We start from the raw sequence: 16,639 nt of genomic DNA, 5'->3' as shown, positions 1-16,639 counted from the left end.
TAGACTATTGCTGCTTTAAACAATGCTCATGTATGGGTGTTCTTCATATTGCAAGTGTGAAGGTGGACAGCACTGTATATGGTGAGGTTTTACCATGTGCTCACGCATGCTTAATTTTGACTGGCAGAGCGTGACTTGCCTGAGAGGTGTGAGAAGTCTTGATTCCCGTTCACACAGGATGTAAATGAGCTGGCGGACGACAACATGGAAATGTCCAGTTTGTATCCATCAAACCAGAGTCTCACTTACCAGTATATACACTATGTGTGCATGCACTACTGTGAGTGTTAATCTTTGGCTTCTGAGGCCAGCTTCACTAATGTAAAGTCAAATAAATAGTTATCCCCAGCTTCTCTTCCAAAGCTAATGTTAAGCTGTCACAGCTTCTCTGTTTCAGTGTGAGTCGGTTTTGATTTGAGCAGAGCTGAGTCAGGAAGTTTACATCCTCTGCAATAAGAGAATATGACTTTTATCAGATGTGTGTATTGAGCACATACCACTGAGTTCACTGACTGTTAAGTGATGACTGAGTTAGCAGATAATTCTCTGTCTTTTCATTTAGAATGACAGTGTATTATGTTGAGCCAAGTCAGTGTTTCCTCATTTTCCCATCATTCTGTAGACCATAAGCTGCCATCCCCTCACTGTAAAACTTCTTAGTCTGCTGTGTCTCATCTGTCCTCCGTGTCTTCTCACCAGCCCACAGACAGACTTAATTAACAGAAACAACTTAACTCTTTTGACTCTGACAAATGCCATCAGAGGAGCTGTCCAGATGAGTGAAGAATTTCCTTTCTGCCAATCAGAGGATGACAAAAGGCGTCCTGTCAGACTGGTCTGATGTTTTTATGCCAGCCCATTATCTTGAGCATTAACAGGACCACATCGTCCTTACACATTGTCTGGCGGAGGCCAGGTTAAGGAATACACTACCAAGTGAAAGGGCAATGCCTCTCAAGTGTTCACATAAACACACACACACACACACACACACACACACATGTGATTCACACACTGATAGTGAACAGAGAAGAAAACTGTAAGCAATCAGGGTTTGGCCTTGGTACTGAGGGGTTATGATATTTTTTCTTCAATTTCTGTACAAAAGAAAATTTCTGTCCCATGAGCAGTTATTCTGTGGTTAGAGTGCAAAGTCATTAAAGATGGAATATTTGCCCTGTAACTAAGAGGTTGCAGCACAATCCCAGGCCCCACTGTTCCCAATGGAGCGATGGCAGCCCCCCATTGGTCTGGTCGGCCGATTTTGGCTTTGCTACACATGCCTTCTTCAGCCATTCAAATCCAACAAAAGGAAGTGGATCTAAAATGATTTATAAATATGAATAAAAGATTCAGCACACAGTATTCTTCCCTTAAAACATATAGCCGTATACCATCATCCCCCCTGTGATAACATCTGAGATGGTACAGTGTTTCACTGTGAACAGAAAAACTGTTTCATAACACAGTTCAGCATTCTTTTAATGACATCCAAACCTCAACCATAAAAATCTGCTCTTCATTTCTTCCTTGTTCCAACTCAGGAGTAGAAGAAAAGCTTGCACGGTAATCTGGCCTGGCTGTAAAGAGTTTCTGAGGATGTCCTCAGAGACAGAAGTCCTACTTTAAAGAACATAGAGGTTTCAGAAGAGAAAGGAAGAAGCTGAAGTCAAGAACCTTGAATACACTACTGAGTGCAATGGACTGAGTGAATAGAGCATGCCAGTGGATGTGAGAGGTCTTTCCATCCCGAGGGAATTCTGTTGTGCCGTATATCATAGTGTGTGTCTGTTGGGTGATGACAGAGCTAACCGGTAGGTTTAGGGTGAGCTTGCATCGCAGAATGCACCGAGAGTCTGTTTGGAATTAAGTTGAAACCCTGATACTGTATTGTCCATTTGGGGGCAGTAAAATACAGTAAGGGGCAGAGGTTGGAGTAAGTCATTCATGTCCAAGTCACAAACAAGTGTCAAGTCTCACGCACGTCTCAAGTTACTGTGGTGAGAATCAAGCAAGTCAAGTTTTGATGTACCTTGCTGAGTAGCCTACACTATTTTTTTTTTTTTTTTGCTGCCAGACCAGTTTTGGAGAAAAACAACATTTTGACTATTTGAGTGTGTAAGACACAATTATGAACATCACCCAGATTGAGGATGTTGCCCTTCCTTTCTCTTTTCTTTAAAGGTCATGGTTTTAGGATTCAGGGTGGACATGAAAAATTGATTTTGGGGTCCTCACAGACAAATTGCCTTTGCAAAGTGGAAAACCAACCATAAGTTCAACTTAACCGACAGGGATACAATGGCCGTTTACAATACACAGTACAAATACAGCCGACTGGCATCCGACACACTGACTGTTACTTTATAATGAGGAATTTATGTAAGTTTGTCTATCCCCTATGTGCGAGTCAAGGCCACAAACCAGGAGTGAAATTTACAGCCTCAGAGGCCCAGACAGATGGCGATCAGTTTTGTGTTCCTACATTTCTGGGTCACTGGAAACCAGAGCAGAGAAAGAGCAGCTCCTGTTTGACTGGTCATCGTGGATTTGGATGGAGACATGTTTGGAAAAGTAGGGGATTCCAGAAGATAAAACGTCTGGTAGAAACTTGTGTCTAATTGCGGTCTTTGTCCTTCAGTTGGTAAAAAAAAAACCCCACCATGTGGCCCTGTGTACAGTCTCTTAAAACACAGTCCCTAATCCTGTGGCTGACTTTAACAATTGCCAGCTCTGTCTAAAGACAGCTAATAAATTGGATGATTAACTTCAAGATCCAGGTTAAGAGAGTGGAATCATGTCTTATTATATGTCACATTATAAACACCATGTCATTAGTCATGCTTACTGCCCTCATACTAAATATCAAAAGAGAAGTCATCATCCCTGCAATCCTTTACATATGGCTGTGTTTTGTGCGTGTGTGTGGTGGTCAGGGTGAGGGCCATCCTACAGCCTGGCTAAATGTTTCCATTCTTGCTGACCGCAGCTGTTTGCCCAATTGCACCAATGAGAGGAAGCCTCGATCAAGGACAGGCTGTCAGGGAGATTGCTGTGGCTGATTTGCAAGTTTGCATGCACACGCTTCATGCGTACTTGCAAATGGACGCATCTATGCACAGATGGGTACATGACGGGGGAAATACGCTGAGTTTTTGAAGAATGTAAAAAATGTTTTTGTTCAATGTGTGAGGCACCGAGAGCGGAGTCAAACATCATAATGAGACAGATTTGTTAACTTAATTATTAGATCAGTTTAAAAGAAAAAAATAAAAGGAATATACAGTACATCATGTAGCCAGAGGACTGTAGTTCAACTAAATCCTCTCAGGGTACTCTGAATGATTGCTAATATCTTAATTCCCCAAACATGAATTTACATGACTTCATATGAAAATTAATAATCCGCAGTGTTATGAGAATGGACAGATTTGATGACAGATATTCAGAAATTGTTTTTTCTGGCATCCACAAACTCGTTGGTCTAATGAGAGGGGAGCAAAGGTTTTCTTTGGTAAGACTACAACTTTGACTTTATGGTAATAATGGCTGCAGCAATTCTTGAGTGTGTGTATATTTGTTTGTACACCTGTCACGTACATAAATCAAACCAGACTCATGAGAGGACACACAGGAAGAATACTCTTTAATCACTCTGTTTCCATAGCTGGGTGTGCTAACAAGTTATGAGTGACAACAGATGGGACTGTGGAAGTGAAAGAAACATTATGTTTTATGATTTAAATAACAGAAAAGAGGTTGATATAATGCTTTTTAAATCCACAGTCTGTTTTCCATAAGACCAAATAAAAATCTGGAAATGTTTAAGATGTTTCATGTGTCTTGCTTCACCAACTGAGCGTTGAATACAGAAGTAAAGGAAGTGGCAAAGGAGAACGTGACCACTGTCAGAATAATGTGTTTTGCTCTGGCTTTGGATTGTTTTCCCTTTATGCTGGTCGCCTGTCAATTCCTGCCTGACCTTTCACTGCTCCCTTTATGAACCTGTGACCCTGTTTGACCACACAGAAGCGCTCCATCAGCAGGGTCATGGCCGCGCTTTAACCCTCTCTGCCGCTCCGGCCTCAGCGTTGTGAGATATATGTTGAAGTGCAAGGACGTCCTTTACACTCAAAAGCCTCCTCGTGACCCTGACATCATGGGTCATCCTTGTTACCATGGCAACAAGAGTTCATGATTCGAATATTGAGGGGAAAAAAGGAGGAAAGGATCAATTTCAGTGATTGGTGGACGGCTGACTGAGAGGTCGATAGGATTTCATAAAGCTGAGTGTTTGCGAAGCGTGAAAAGGCAAAAGCTCTCATTTCTAGGTTTTAGGGGAAGTGGTGACTATGAGGTGCAGGATCCCAAGAGTCCCTTTTCAGCCATGGTCATTTGTCTAAATGGAGAAACTCAGCACAGTAATAAGTCATACATGAAATGTGTTTTTATACTTAACAAAGCACAGCAACAAAACACAGGAGTTTAACACGTCCTCCATGCAAATGCTTACATAAACATGAAGGAACACGATTCTGTTACAGTAACAACATCAGTAGTATTGACTATAATTGTGTCACTTTATCCCTAGGAATTGAAACTTGGTAGGCGTTATTCACTGGGGGGAGATGAGATTACCTGAAAGCAAAAGTGCTTTTAGTTGGAAAGAAAAGTAGTTTCATAATTATTTCTTCTGCTATAATGTGAACCTTTGGCAGAACTCCAACTCCTACATGTTCAGCTCAGAAATGTCAGTTACTGATTAGAGCAGCTCTGGTTTTCATCCAGTAAAGCATTGCTGTAATCGCAAATTTCATCACCTCTGGAATCCACCTATGTTGAAAAAAATAAAACAATGAAAGAAAAAAAGAAAAAAAGAAAAGGAAAACCTCATTCCCAGAAATCAATAGGCATGAACACCTGATGACTTTATAGTTTGTCCTCTTCCCAACCTGCTCTTCCCAGGGTTAGGGTCAGAGGTCTTGGTGTGTGATTCAGCAGAGCTGTTAACCCATGCATCTGCTCCAGTACACGTCAACCTGTCTAAAAGCCAAGAGCGATAAACATGCCTAAAGGCCAACAGGTAAATAAAGCCTGAGATTCTGCTAACAGCCCAGGTTTCAGCTGTAGTACAGTGACATGTGACCAGAGGCCCCAGCAGCGTGTTTGACAAAATCAAACATGGACACCACACAATTACACTGTGTAATAACATCACTGACAGGGGCTGTTCTACATAACTGTTTCACTGTTGATATTCATTTTGGTAAAAAATTCTGTATTTATGCTTTTAGAACATTCATTTCTATGTTAATTTAACAAAATGATTTCAATACCGCTTCCACCACTGAACCCAGCTGCTTTCAGGATAAAAAATGAGCTGGTATTTCATTCCGCGAATTGCATCAACATAATCAAATCACACTCTGGATTTGTAGCATGAATATAATTTAAGTCTTCAGTCTAAACCACCAAACATTTCCATTTCAGGCGAATATTTCCCATGACCTCAGAAAAATCCAGCACGCTTCATTCAATCTCCACATACCGCATTCTGAGAAAGAATTTGTCGATTAGCTGGCCGGTGATGCCTGACACTGCACCTTGTCCAAATTTCACGGTCACTTTGTTTGATGGCGGTCGCACTATGATATATCCTTACAGTCGTGACCTTTAACACTGTGGCCTCTGGCAACCACACACAATCTGTGAATGAGCGATCCAAACATGATGGGGGGATTACTGCAGGAGGTTCGCTGTCGACAGTCATAAGCCTTCACGTCTTGACTCAACGCCGTCACTCCTCGGTGTGTCACTGCAGGAGGTGGAATAATACATTATATATGATACAAGTAAAACTGCAAGACAAACATCACAACATATGTCTACAGCCACATAAGCACAGTAATACAAACATTACACGTGACGGGGCAAAAGAAAGAAAACAGAGTAAAACAAATGACAGGTTTCACTCATTTCGTCCTACTCACTTATTTTTAACACATAGCCATGCACACGGCTGGGTTCACACGTACATACCTCACGTCATACTTGCACCGACATGTGTCGGACCTGTGCTAACTGATGCAGAGGTCACGGTTTCGCTTGTAAAAACACATGTGCTAATTGGTACATGAACCGTACCATTTGTCACATGAATGCGGGTTTTGTACAGTTAATGTTTCTGGCATAACCTGTTGCCTTATCTGCATCGTAACACAAACAAATGTTGCAAGCTTGATGAAAAGAAACAACTGAGCAAGCTCGCCGCTTTACGTCATTGGTTGGCTTTGTTAATGCTACTGTACGAGTGTTTTCATGTTCTGCTAAACAAATTTTAAAAAATGGTTCATGATAGTTGTAATGGGTTGTTGGGCAAAATGGATGTTTATTTTTTTATGAGTGTACGTCATAGTTCATGAACCAAGAGTAGCTGCTATGAGGGTAACAGGCCTTTTGCAAAGTAACTTTTGACTGATAAGTCAAAAACAAGTCATCAGGTAGTGAACTGCATGAGTGCTTATTAAAAAGACCTATTTTATTCCAGCCTTGGTTGATTCATGCGCTGAGCAACCGTTCGCACGTTCTCTTTGTAGACCGACACCCGCGCTTGACAAAGTCCAAGAACACAGAGAGGCACGATCCTGTTTTAGGTGAAAAAGTGCAGATTTGCTGCACAAATTGAATCTGTATTTGAGATGTTTCCCCGAGGACCCCGTGAAACAAGCCTGACCACAGTCTAAACAAATGCCAGACAGATAAACCCACAGTGAACATTTCGCACTGACACAAAGACAGACACGAACGCAGACACACGCTGCACATATATCTAAACAGAGGGCTATAAGGAATGGATACATATAGGCAACTCAGAAAGACGCAATTATCTAAGTGAATAACACAATGTTAAAACAAAACCATTTTGTTAATCAGCTATAAGCTTTTTAATTGACAAAGGAATGAATTAGAACAGATCAAATGTTTTATAATAAAGGATTCATGACTTTCACTGTAGCTGAAAAAAGATCATTAGGAGGCTAAATTCTAGCTTTATCAAAACCATATTATATGGATTGATTGATAAACAATGTATAAGTGGATGTAAATTAACAATACTTATGATTGTGAATCAATAAATAAAACTGATTACAACAGTATCATAACATCTCTGAGGTTTTCAGTCCTTTTCAGAAAAAGTATAATTTTACTCTCAATAAAAAAAATTTTGAATTGTTCTTTTTTTTCTTTTTTTTTTTCAGTGTAAACTAACACTGGCAGTACATAGTTACTGTTAAAATTAGGAGACTCCTACGATTCTTTCAGGAAGCTTGTCATAAATCATACATCAGGGGACCGAGCTTCAGCGCTGCTGGAAAGCCCATTTAACCATCATCCAGCCTTAAGCTGTGGTCGTGAGGCCGGAGTGTGATCCCAGAAGCCCCGGACTGCTGCACATGGGTGAAAGCTGCATCTGATAGTGTTTGTCCTAAAGGACAAGTTGGATTATGGTTGGATAAAGTGGCCTGCGGCTGTCTTTACGAGTCATAGCTGCTTGAGTGGAGTGCTTACCAGTGCATGTGTTTGTGGGGGGGGGGCAGGAAACCAGCTTAATCCATCTGGATCTGTCCATTAAGCCCCAGACAGATTCAATTAAAGGAAAAAATAATTACTTCTGCCACAATAACATAACACGGCAACAGAACAATCCTGTCTCGGACACTTAACCACTCACAGATTGACATGTGGGCAAATATTTAAACATGGCAGAACAAACTGAAGTTTGAAAACTGTTTTTCATTTCTTCTTGAAAGTCGTGTGGTAGGGTCCAGCGTGGTGATTGTGATTTCACGCATGAAAATGTAAAGCAAGTCGCCTCAACAGAAAACAAATGCTGGTCTCTGTGCTTGTTAAGCGTTGAAAATATCTTCCTCAACCCGAACCGAAGTAGAATGTTAATAGGTTTCAAATTAACATTGTTTAGTTGTCCAAATACTTCTAAGTCTTTCCACACAGCCTCGACCAGCTGTGCAAATATGAATGATTTACCCTCAGGGAGTATAACTTTCATTGCATACAAGAGGCCTGTGACAGACAAGCCGATGCAGATAGAGTTCAAAACTTAGAAATGAAATACGTTCAGGGGACACCTAATATATCAGGACAATAGAAACTGCCAAGGAGTGCCTCAACCACAGACATGGAACCACGTAGAAGGGAAGCTTTCTAATTTCTTCCAGAAGCATAAGAATAAAATGTTGTGCTTACTTTGGAATGAGATGAGTGAGATGAAGATATGATGATGAGGCTTTTATATCTTCAAGATTTTGAGTGGAATGAAGTTCTGGAGATTTGATGATAAATACTTTTTTAATGCTTCACGGAAAAGCCTTAAAAGAATGACTCTACATTTTGCAAAAATGTTCTTTTTCCAGAGAGTTAGACGAGATGATTGATACTGTCTGTTAAAAATAAAGCTACAGCCAGCAGCTGATTAGCTTAGCTTGACGTAAAAACCAGAAAAATAACATATTAATTATCGAGCGATTTAGAGGTGCTGGTTGGCAAATTTGGACAGAACTTCATATTTAGCGTAGAGGTATCAATCTTCACATCTAACTGTTTGAAAGAATGAGAATAAGACAATTTATCAACTATCCCTTTTTATACTGTAACTTTTACTCCTATTTCAAGTCTGGTTAAGATGCATAATCATCAGACTTAAGCAACAGCAGGGATCCCTGTCCTGTCTGTTGCTCTGTTTTAAAAAACCACAGCAGCCAACAAACCGTTCAGCCATGCAGCCGTGGTTTCTCCGTGTCCTCTCATTACCAGTCACACACAAGGTCACAGAGTCAGCCCTGCTCCACAATGCAAAATCAGTTCCTTTTATCTCCTTTTAACCCTTTTATTGCCACTATACGTGTTAAAATGTGACGGAATGAAAGCTTTTCCTACCCCCTCTTCCTCTGCCCTTTCCCTCACGTTATCAGGCTTTACAAGGTTCAAGATAGCGCATTAAAGCTCAGACGCTTCCCAGAAGCCCCCTGTGGGTCCCCAGGTCTGGTCAGGCGGATTGACAGCAGGCAGCCAATAAAGGGGTCACCTGGCACTGCCCTGTTCTGGCCTGGGAACAAGACATCTCTTATCAAAATCACAGCGCGACACAGACCTGCTAACCAGCCTCACCTGATAACAGCGACACACGAGCAGAGGAAGAGACAGGGGGTGGAAAGAGAAGCTGCAGGGAACAGTAGAATACGGAAAGGTAGAAACGCATCAAAGAGGGAGATTAATTTAGAGGGTTTTATCTGGGTACTAAATTCTAACCTACAATCTCGTAAATTACAAGGTGTTAATGATGCGAGTACAGGCTCTCAACATAACCCTGTGTCACCACAGTTCGTCCACCGAAAAAAAAACAAATGCTAATGTTAAATTAGACATATGGACACCTGCTGTGATTGCTGGGGAGGTCTGGAAGGCAGACGGTTTAAATGTGTGTATGTTCACCACAGGGTTCCTTGTAGTAAACCCTCAACATCATCACTGACCCACACTATTAAGCCCAGTTAAGACACAAAAACCCTATTAGACTGACGTCCATTTAGCTCTACACCTCATATCCTGTACCTGAGTGTGCATGTGTGTGTGTGTGAGAGTCACTTGTAAATCGAGAAAATATGTTGCTCTCCAGTTCTCTGCCACTGTCACATAATAAATGCAGAAATGATTGTTGCCTGTTTGACTGTTATTGAGTGTTATAGCCAAAAACAAAAAAAACAAAGAGAGAGATCGTTCTGAAAGAGGGAGAGGTGGAGGGAAAGCTGAGGTTTACCACACTGATTGGTCTGTGTACTTTTATTCTCCTTTAATGGGATTCGAGTGAAAGCCACAGTAGCTGAATAGCTGCCACACGGACCCTCAGACGGACATACAGTTCCAGTCAAATCAGGCTCAGATTTCAACGGTCAGCCAACATCTGAACAGCAGATTACTGCAGCCTCTTGACCATTATACACCTTTTGAATGGTCTTGATTCCCTGTTAACGGCATCCATACATTTGTAAAGCGAGGAAGTGAAAGACTTTGGTTGCAAAAGAAGAAAAGAGAGAACCTTATTTCACATTCACCTCCCGAAAACCTTTTCACTGCACATACAGCTCTCAGACACAAAGCCGCTTTTGTCTGGGGAGTCTGGGGTTAACAGAGTCCTGTTCAGAGACAAGGCAACTGGGAACCTCCATGCCTTCTCACACACACTGATACAAATACAAAAAGTTTATATTAAATATATAAACCACAGCAAAGATAGGGCTCATTAAAAATATTGTTTTATTCTATCTAACTCTGATATAAAAGATCATTTTCCTTTGCTGTTAATGCAAACCTAATTCGGTTATATTCATCTCCCCGAGACCAGCTCTGACCCTCATCAATACCTACTGTATCTCTTAAAACTGTTAACCTGTGGGGCATTAACGTGTTAAAGGTTTTGTGTTTACAGTAGGCTTGTCAGATTTGGTTTTCTAAACATTTACCATTCATACACAGTCAATACATGTGAAAACTTCTGGCGTCTCTGTTTTTCAATGAATCTTTTTTTTTTCCTCTTCTTTTAATTCATTTGCGGTTAGAAAATGCAGAGATGGAGCATTATCACTAACAAATGTTGAGGACCAGGGTCAAATGGATTGGACGTTGTGACAAACATGAACAGATACTTAAACTATGCCTGGGAAAATCTCTGTTCTCGCTCTTCATGTCAGCGCCAGTATAAAATACTGCTTGACTGAACGGTACCTGTACCTCCAGGCTAATAACTTTGGCAATACCACACTGAGACTCTCGATGATTCATTTTATATTTGAATCGCTGTTTTACAATGGAAACAGAAAAACATGTAAATGGAAAGAACTCCTTACAAACAGATTATTAAGTAACAGAGAGTGCTGCCAAAATGGCTACAAATGTTATCTACGTTAATATTAACGTGGTCTAAAGCTAATTCTAATGTTAACCTTAACTTTAAACTCAAATGATAACTCTGAATTAGATTAGAATAAAACAGGCTTCCTTCATTTAACTTTCATACTCACATGGTCCTCATCAAGACAGAGAATACAGCAGTGCACACAGACACGAGCACACACAAAGTACCTTTTTACAGATGGGAATTTTTGTGAATCTTATTGCAATGAGCACAACAGTCCCTTATTTCTGTGTGGTTACAGTGTAGAGATGATGGATGAAGAGGAGAGGAGAGGAGAGGAGAGAAGAGGAGAGGAGAGGAGAGAAGAGGAGAGGAACTTGTGAATGAGGTGCTAAACCGTGCAAACTTCAGTCTATTAGTCCTGATTATTCCCCTGTGAAAAATAGCCGATTGCTGTAGTTTGGCAAAGAGAGACCAGAACACTAAAGACATTAGAGCTTTTGGAATCGGCCCATTGTGGGTTTGGCGAGTCACAGGCAAAAATCGAACTATTTTTCATCTGTCATTTGGCCCTCTGAAGTACAGGACGAACCGATCTTCTTTCGCCACCACTTGCCATTTATTTCTGTTTTCATTCAGCGGTGGTGTACGATTCTCAAAGTATGTACTAAATCCTGCAGCTATAGTCCTGCAGAGACAGGAACAAATTAGCTCCCAATGAAAGTTTAATGGTCTGTTGTACATCACAGTGTTTGGCAACACCTGCCTATACAAGCAGAACACAGATTCCTTGGTGTGTTGACCAGGTGTGCTGAGAATATATGTGCATGTGCGTGCGTGCATGCGTACGTGCATGCGTGCGTGTGTGTGTGTGTGAGTATATATATGTGTTTGTGCGTCTGCGTCTGTGTGCGTGGGACATGTTAGTGGTTTATGACCTGTTGAGCATAAAACCGTTGATCAGTCTTGCTCAAGTTGCCAGACCACATGTGAAGAAAGTTGAAAAGAGCACTTGTACTGGTTGATATGGCTACTTCAAAGACCACCCATAATTGGACTATGTGTGTGTGATTCTGTGCCAATTTGGCCTGAATATGAGATGAGCCTGATGATAGGAAGAGCAGGCCTTGTCCAACAACTATTTTTGGAAAAAGCCTTTGAGAAGACAAACATTTTCTGTCCAAGCAGAAGAGGAGGATAGTACTCATCTCTCAAGCCCTTTGTCTCATAAAAGTATAAATCTGAAACACATCCAACAAACCATCACATAAATCCCACATTTGAGTGGCTTGTCTTTTAGTTACATGAGTTACAATTTATCTCCTCATCATGACTTGGGATTTATCCTGTGAGACAGCAAAGCGCAATACACTGAGCTAACTAAACACTAAAGGTTGACTCCGACAGACACAGTATAAATGTGCTTAGAGAAACTTTCTGGCCAAGCTACATTGGGGGTAGAAATATCCCATAATGCAACACTCTCTTTAGGAGCTGATGTACTCTTAATCCAAAAAGAATATCCGATGTTGTGAATATGGAATTCTATAGAGCTATAAAAATAATAATACGACCCCCCCCATATATTCAAAACCTATTTCCAGAATAAAGTGTGTGTGTGTGTGTGTGTGTGTGTGTGTGTGTGTGTGTGTGTGTGTGTGTATCCATGTGTGGTGGATCAAACAGAGAAAATAAAGAGGTCTCCACTCTTCAGCTTTGCCTCATTGATGAAGATACCAACATGTTATAAAGTAGCTGAGGCCTTGTGCTCCCCACTGAAGATCACTTCATTCTAACACACATATTTTACAGCGGTAAGAGGTGTGAATCCCACAGTGGAAACACCAATAAGATCAGAAGCTGTTGCTGAATTATGGTAACCTTAGTTTGAAGGGGGAATGTGTAGAGGATGAATTTAGAGCCAGACAGGGTCTCTGACTCAGTATGCATAGCCTAAGTTCCCAAAAAGAGGCAGCTCTCTCCCTCTCTCTCTTTCTCTCTCTCTACACCTCCACACTGTGGTGAGTTAATGAGGAACAGAGCTTGGTTACTGTCGCTAATCAAAGCCAGCTCTGGAAACAGACCTCTAGCTGGCCGTTCATTTCTCTCCCTCACCTCTTGTTACTTTGTCTTTCCTCTACATCATCCATACCTCTCCTCTCCTCTCCTCTCTCCTTACGTCTTGTTGTTTTGGCCTCCTGTATTTTCCTTGTCCTCTGCAAGTCTTTCGCTTTGCGTCCCCTATTCATTTGTCATCCACTCTGCTCTTCAGGGAACACTGGTGACATGCGTACAGGATGGTGCTGATAGCGGGCCTACAGGACGCTTCAAAGATCACACGGCCCATTAAAAAGAGCAGAGGAGCAGAGGCAAACAACTCCAGCCCAGTACATGTTGCACACACACACACACACACACACACACACACACACACACACACACGCACACACACACACACACAATTATGAGGGAACATTTATAACTCCACAACCCTGCCACCATCCTAACAATACTTGATTTTTCCACTTGAAATCCATTTTATACATTTTTACACATTGTTTGTCCTTGTGTCTGTGTGTTACTTTGCTTGCACATGCATGTGACTGCGGGTCCAGGCACATGCAAGTTGATCTGCACACATAATCCCCTTCATGTTCATTTATGCCTTCATGAAAAATCATCCTCTGTTTCCCAGCTGGGGAATTACTTCAAAGGCATCACGCAGGATGAATAGCATGTAACAATATCTCGCATTTGTCCATGTGAAAGAGAGACAAGATACTCTGTCATCGCTTCTCTTCTGGTGCCGTTTCGCCGCGCTGATTAATTGGCCTTTGATTGCAGCTTCAGACCTGTGCCCATAAGCACACCAAGCTGCATGGCTGCCTATTATAGCCTAAGTTACAAAGAGTGTACATAAAAGTGACAGTCAGGTTAATCCGCTCTGTCATTCTGATTGACAGCTGTAGCTTTAAATCTCTCTTTAAATGCTCTTTAAGTGTTTTATGCAGTGACCTGGGCATGGAGAAGCAATAAAGACACAGCAGCTGTGGTGTTACGGCTCAGCGGAGGACTGAGAATAGAAAGACCTGGGGGGGTGGTCCTTAAACGGGGGGTGGCAAAGGGGAAAGAGGAATAGATAAGGCAAAATTTCTTTACAATGATTCCACGGCAATTGATCAGTCTGGGAAACATGATATGTCCAGCGCACTGGAGACTGGATAATGACTGCTCTACATTAAGCTCTTACTGCGATTATTCTAAATCTGGACGATCTGCAGGATTGGCTGGACTTTGAGCTCTTATAAGCAGAAATGTGTTTTCTTTTTTCATCATTTTCTCAGTCTTCTCATCAACCTGTGATGAGTTACTGATATGAATTTCAAAATGTAAATACATCTCTCTTGGAGCCTGCGGTTGAGGATAGATGGCTTCATAACTGTCCTGACATGAAAATGCTGTTAATTTAAGCAGCTGAATGTTATTATGGCCTAGGACAGTTCATATATTGTTATTATTGTATCATTGGATATTTAGTGCTACTCCAGTCTGCCAGAAACAAGAGCCAAGGTGCTTTTTTTTGCAGACTGAACAAAAAAAAATGGGCTCACTTTCAAGTGTGAAACTATTAGTATGGCAATGAAATTATATTAGGTGTGAAAACCCGAAACAAATACAACAACTCCAGATTGTATCTTTCATACTGTGACTGACTCTGAAAGACAGTTTCTTGTGTCTCCAAAGCTAATTTGTCAAATTAATTGTATATCTTTTAAAGTAAACTAAGAAACACTACGTGTTGATTTACGTCCGAGTGTCTCTAAGCTGTTTCTTGCGCCTCCTCACCTGTTTCAGCATCTCTCGCAGCCCTCAGAAACATTACATGGCCACGTACCAGCCTGATGACAGACAGGATCAATGTGGTGGATAACACTTGTGCAGTGTGACACACAGGAATGAATGAATAATGAAATATTAACAGGTTCCATGTGTCTTTTAAGGCCTTTTATCACACAAATGGATCAGGTTTAAGGAAAAGCCAAAAACATCAACTGTGTGATGATGCTTTGACTAATGTAAGATCCAAAGAGGCTACAAAAAAAAAAAAAAAAAAACATGGAGAAAAGGATTGTGTGTCAGTTCTTTTGTCAGCGATTAAACATGTGGTTGGGACTCAAACGAGGGGCATATTGTTTGTATTGCGGGTTCTCAGAATCGGTGACAAAATAAACAGCAGGAGTTTTTATTTTTGCTTGTGAGAAAAAGTGTGTTTGCATATGTGTGTCTGTCCTTGTATTCAGCGTGTGTTTATGTACAGTTGCAACACAGTAAGAACCACGTGGACAAATGTGTCTGTATATACAGGTTCATGCTCCACTGCTTCCAGCTTATGCAGAGTTGAGAAATTACAATAAAGGAACAGAACCAAACCAAACTGCGTTACAGATCAGAACTTAAGTCAGGACATTTTCTGCAAACCCGTGCTCCAGTGTTCAATGTAACGTCTCATCATTTCTATATGTTGTCAGATCGACTGACACATCTCTGCGACCCATTAAAAAAACCCACTCGAGTGAGTTTTGGGGAAAGTATCAAGATGATATACCGCCACAGCATTGCCTCCATTTACAAAAACCGTAACTGCATGACTACAGTATATCATCGGTCCTGACTTCAAAAAGACGAATCAGCAGTGTTACCATGAACCGTGTTACTTAATGGATGTCTGGGCTGTTTCTCGGCTCCTCCTGGGCAACATCACACAAGCAGCTGAGGGGTTTTTGTTCCCGTGGCCGGACAGCACCAGGTGTCAAACCCTATGGATCCACCACCAACCTAACCAGGCAGCTCCACACCAGCTGTGGCTCATGTGGCCCATTTCTGGCATAAACTCACAGCTGAAACCATAAAAAAGCACAACTGACACTTGGTTTGAATCCAGCTTTATAGGTTTATAGGTTTTTTTTAGAGAGAATCTGGAAAAAATGCTTTTTTTTATATCAGAAGGCAAAAACTCACTCTGCTGTTTGTTATTAATACGACATCCAGCTCTAGTGTCTTGCCTGCAGTATAAATATTATGTTTTTGTGCACAGCAAGAACAAGAAACAGGATCTTGAGTCATGTGCGGTTTTTCGAAATGTGATTTAAGTATCTACGTGACGACAGCACCGTGATATAAATGTTTAACAAAATCCATTTGAAGGGCAGTGCAGAACAACAAAACTTAACGCTGGTTAAATCTTATTTAAGATAAGAGAAGAGAGACAATAAATTAGCAAGGGCATGAGGGAAGTTTAGAGACAGTATGAGCTAAGATGAAAGGCATATAAATAAAGACTCTGCCCAGGAAAAATAGGGAAACTGTGCCATGTCATTTGACCTGGAAGTTTCATTACAACAGATAAAATGAAGCAGGAAATTTCCTCTGAGCTGCTGTATTTGGAGGATCTTGAAACCTACAAGTGATTAGAAAGCTTTTGTCCAACACATTGTTTTCTCTTTGATTCAAAAATCTATGGCTAAAGACTTTGTTGAGTGGCCATTGAGGTGGTCCATATGGCGGCGTGAAGGCCCAGGGCTCGTGATTCTCTGGAGGATGTAGAGGAAACCAGACAAAGGCTCAGCCAGCAGACCCTGAGCCTCAATGGAGCAGTGGCAGATCCCCCACTGGGACCAGTTGCCTGTATGTTCTCCAACCAAAGTCTGA

This window comes from Seriola lalandi, unplaced genomic scaffold, assembly GCF_002814215.2.
Source record: "Seriola lalandi dorsalis isolate HSWRI2012SDOR001 ecotype SW California unplaced genomic scaffold, Sedor1 jcf7180002054426, whole genome shotgun sequence".
Lineage (NCBI taxonomy): Eukaryota > Metazoa > Chordata > Actinopteri > Carangiformes > Carangidae > Seriola > Seriola lalandi.
This window is presented reverse-complemented; position numbering follows the sequence as displayed.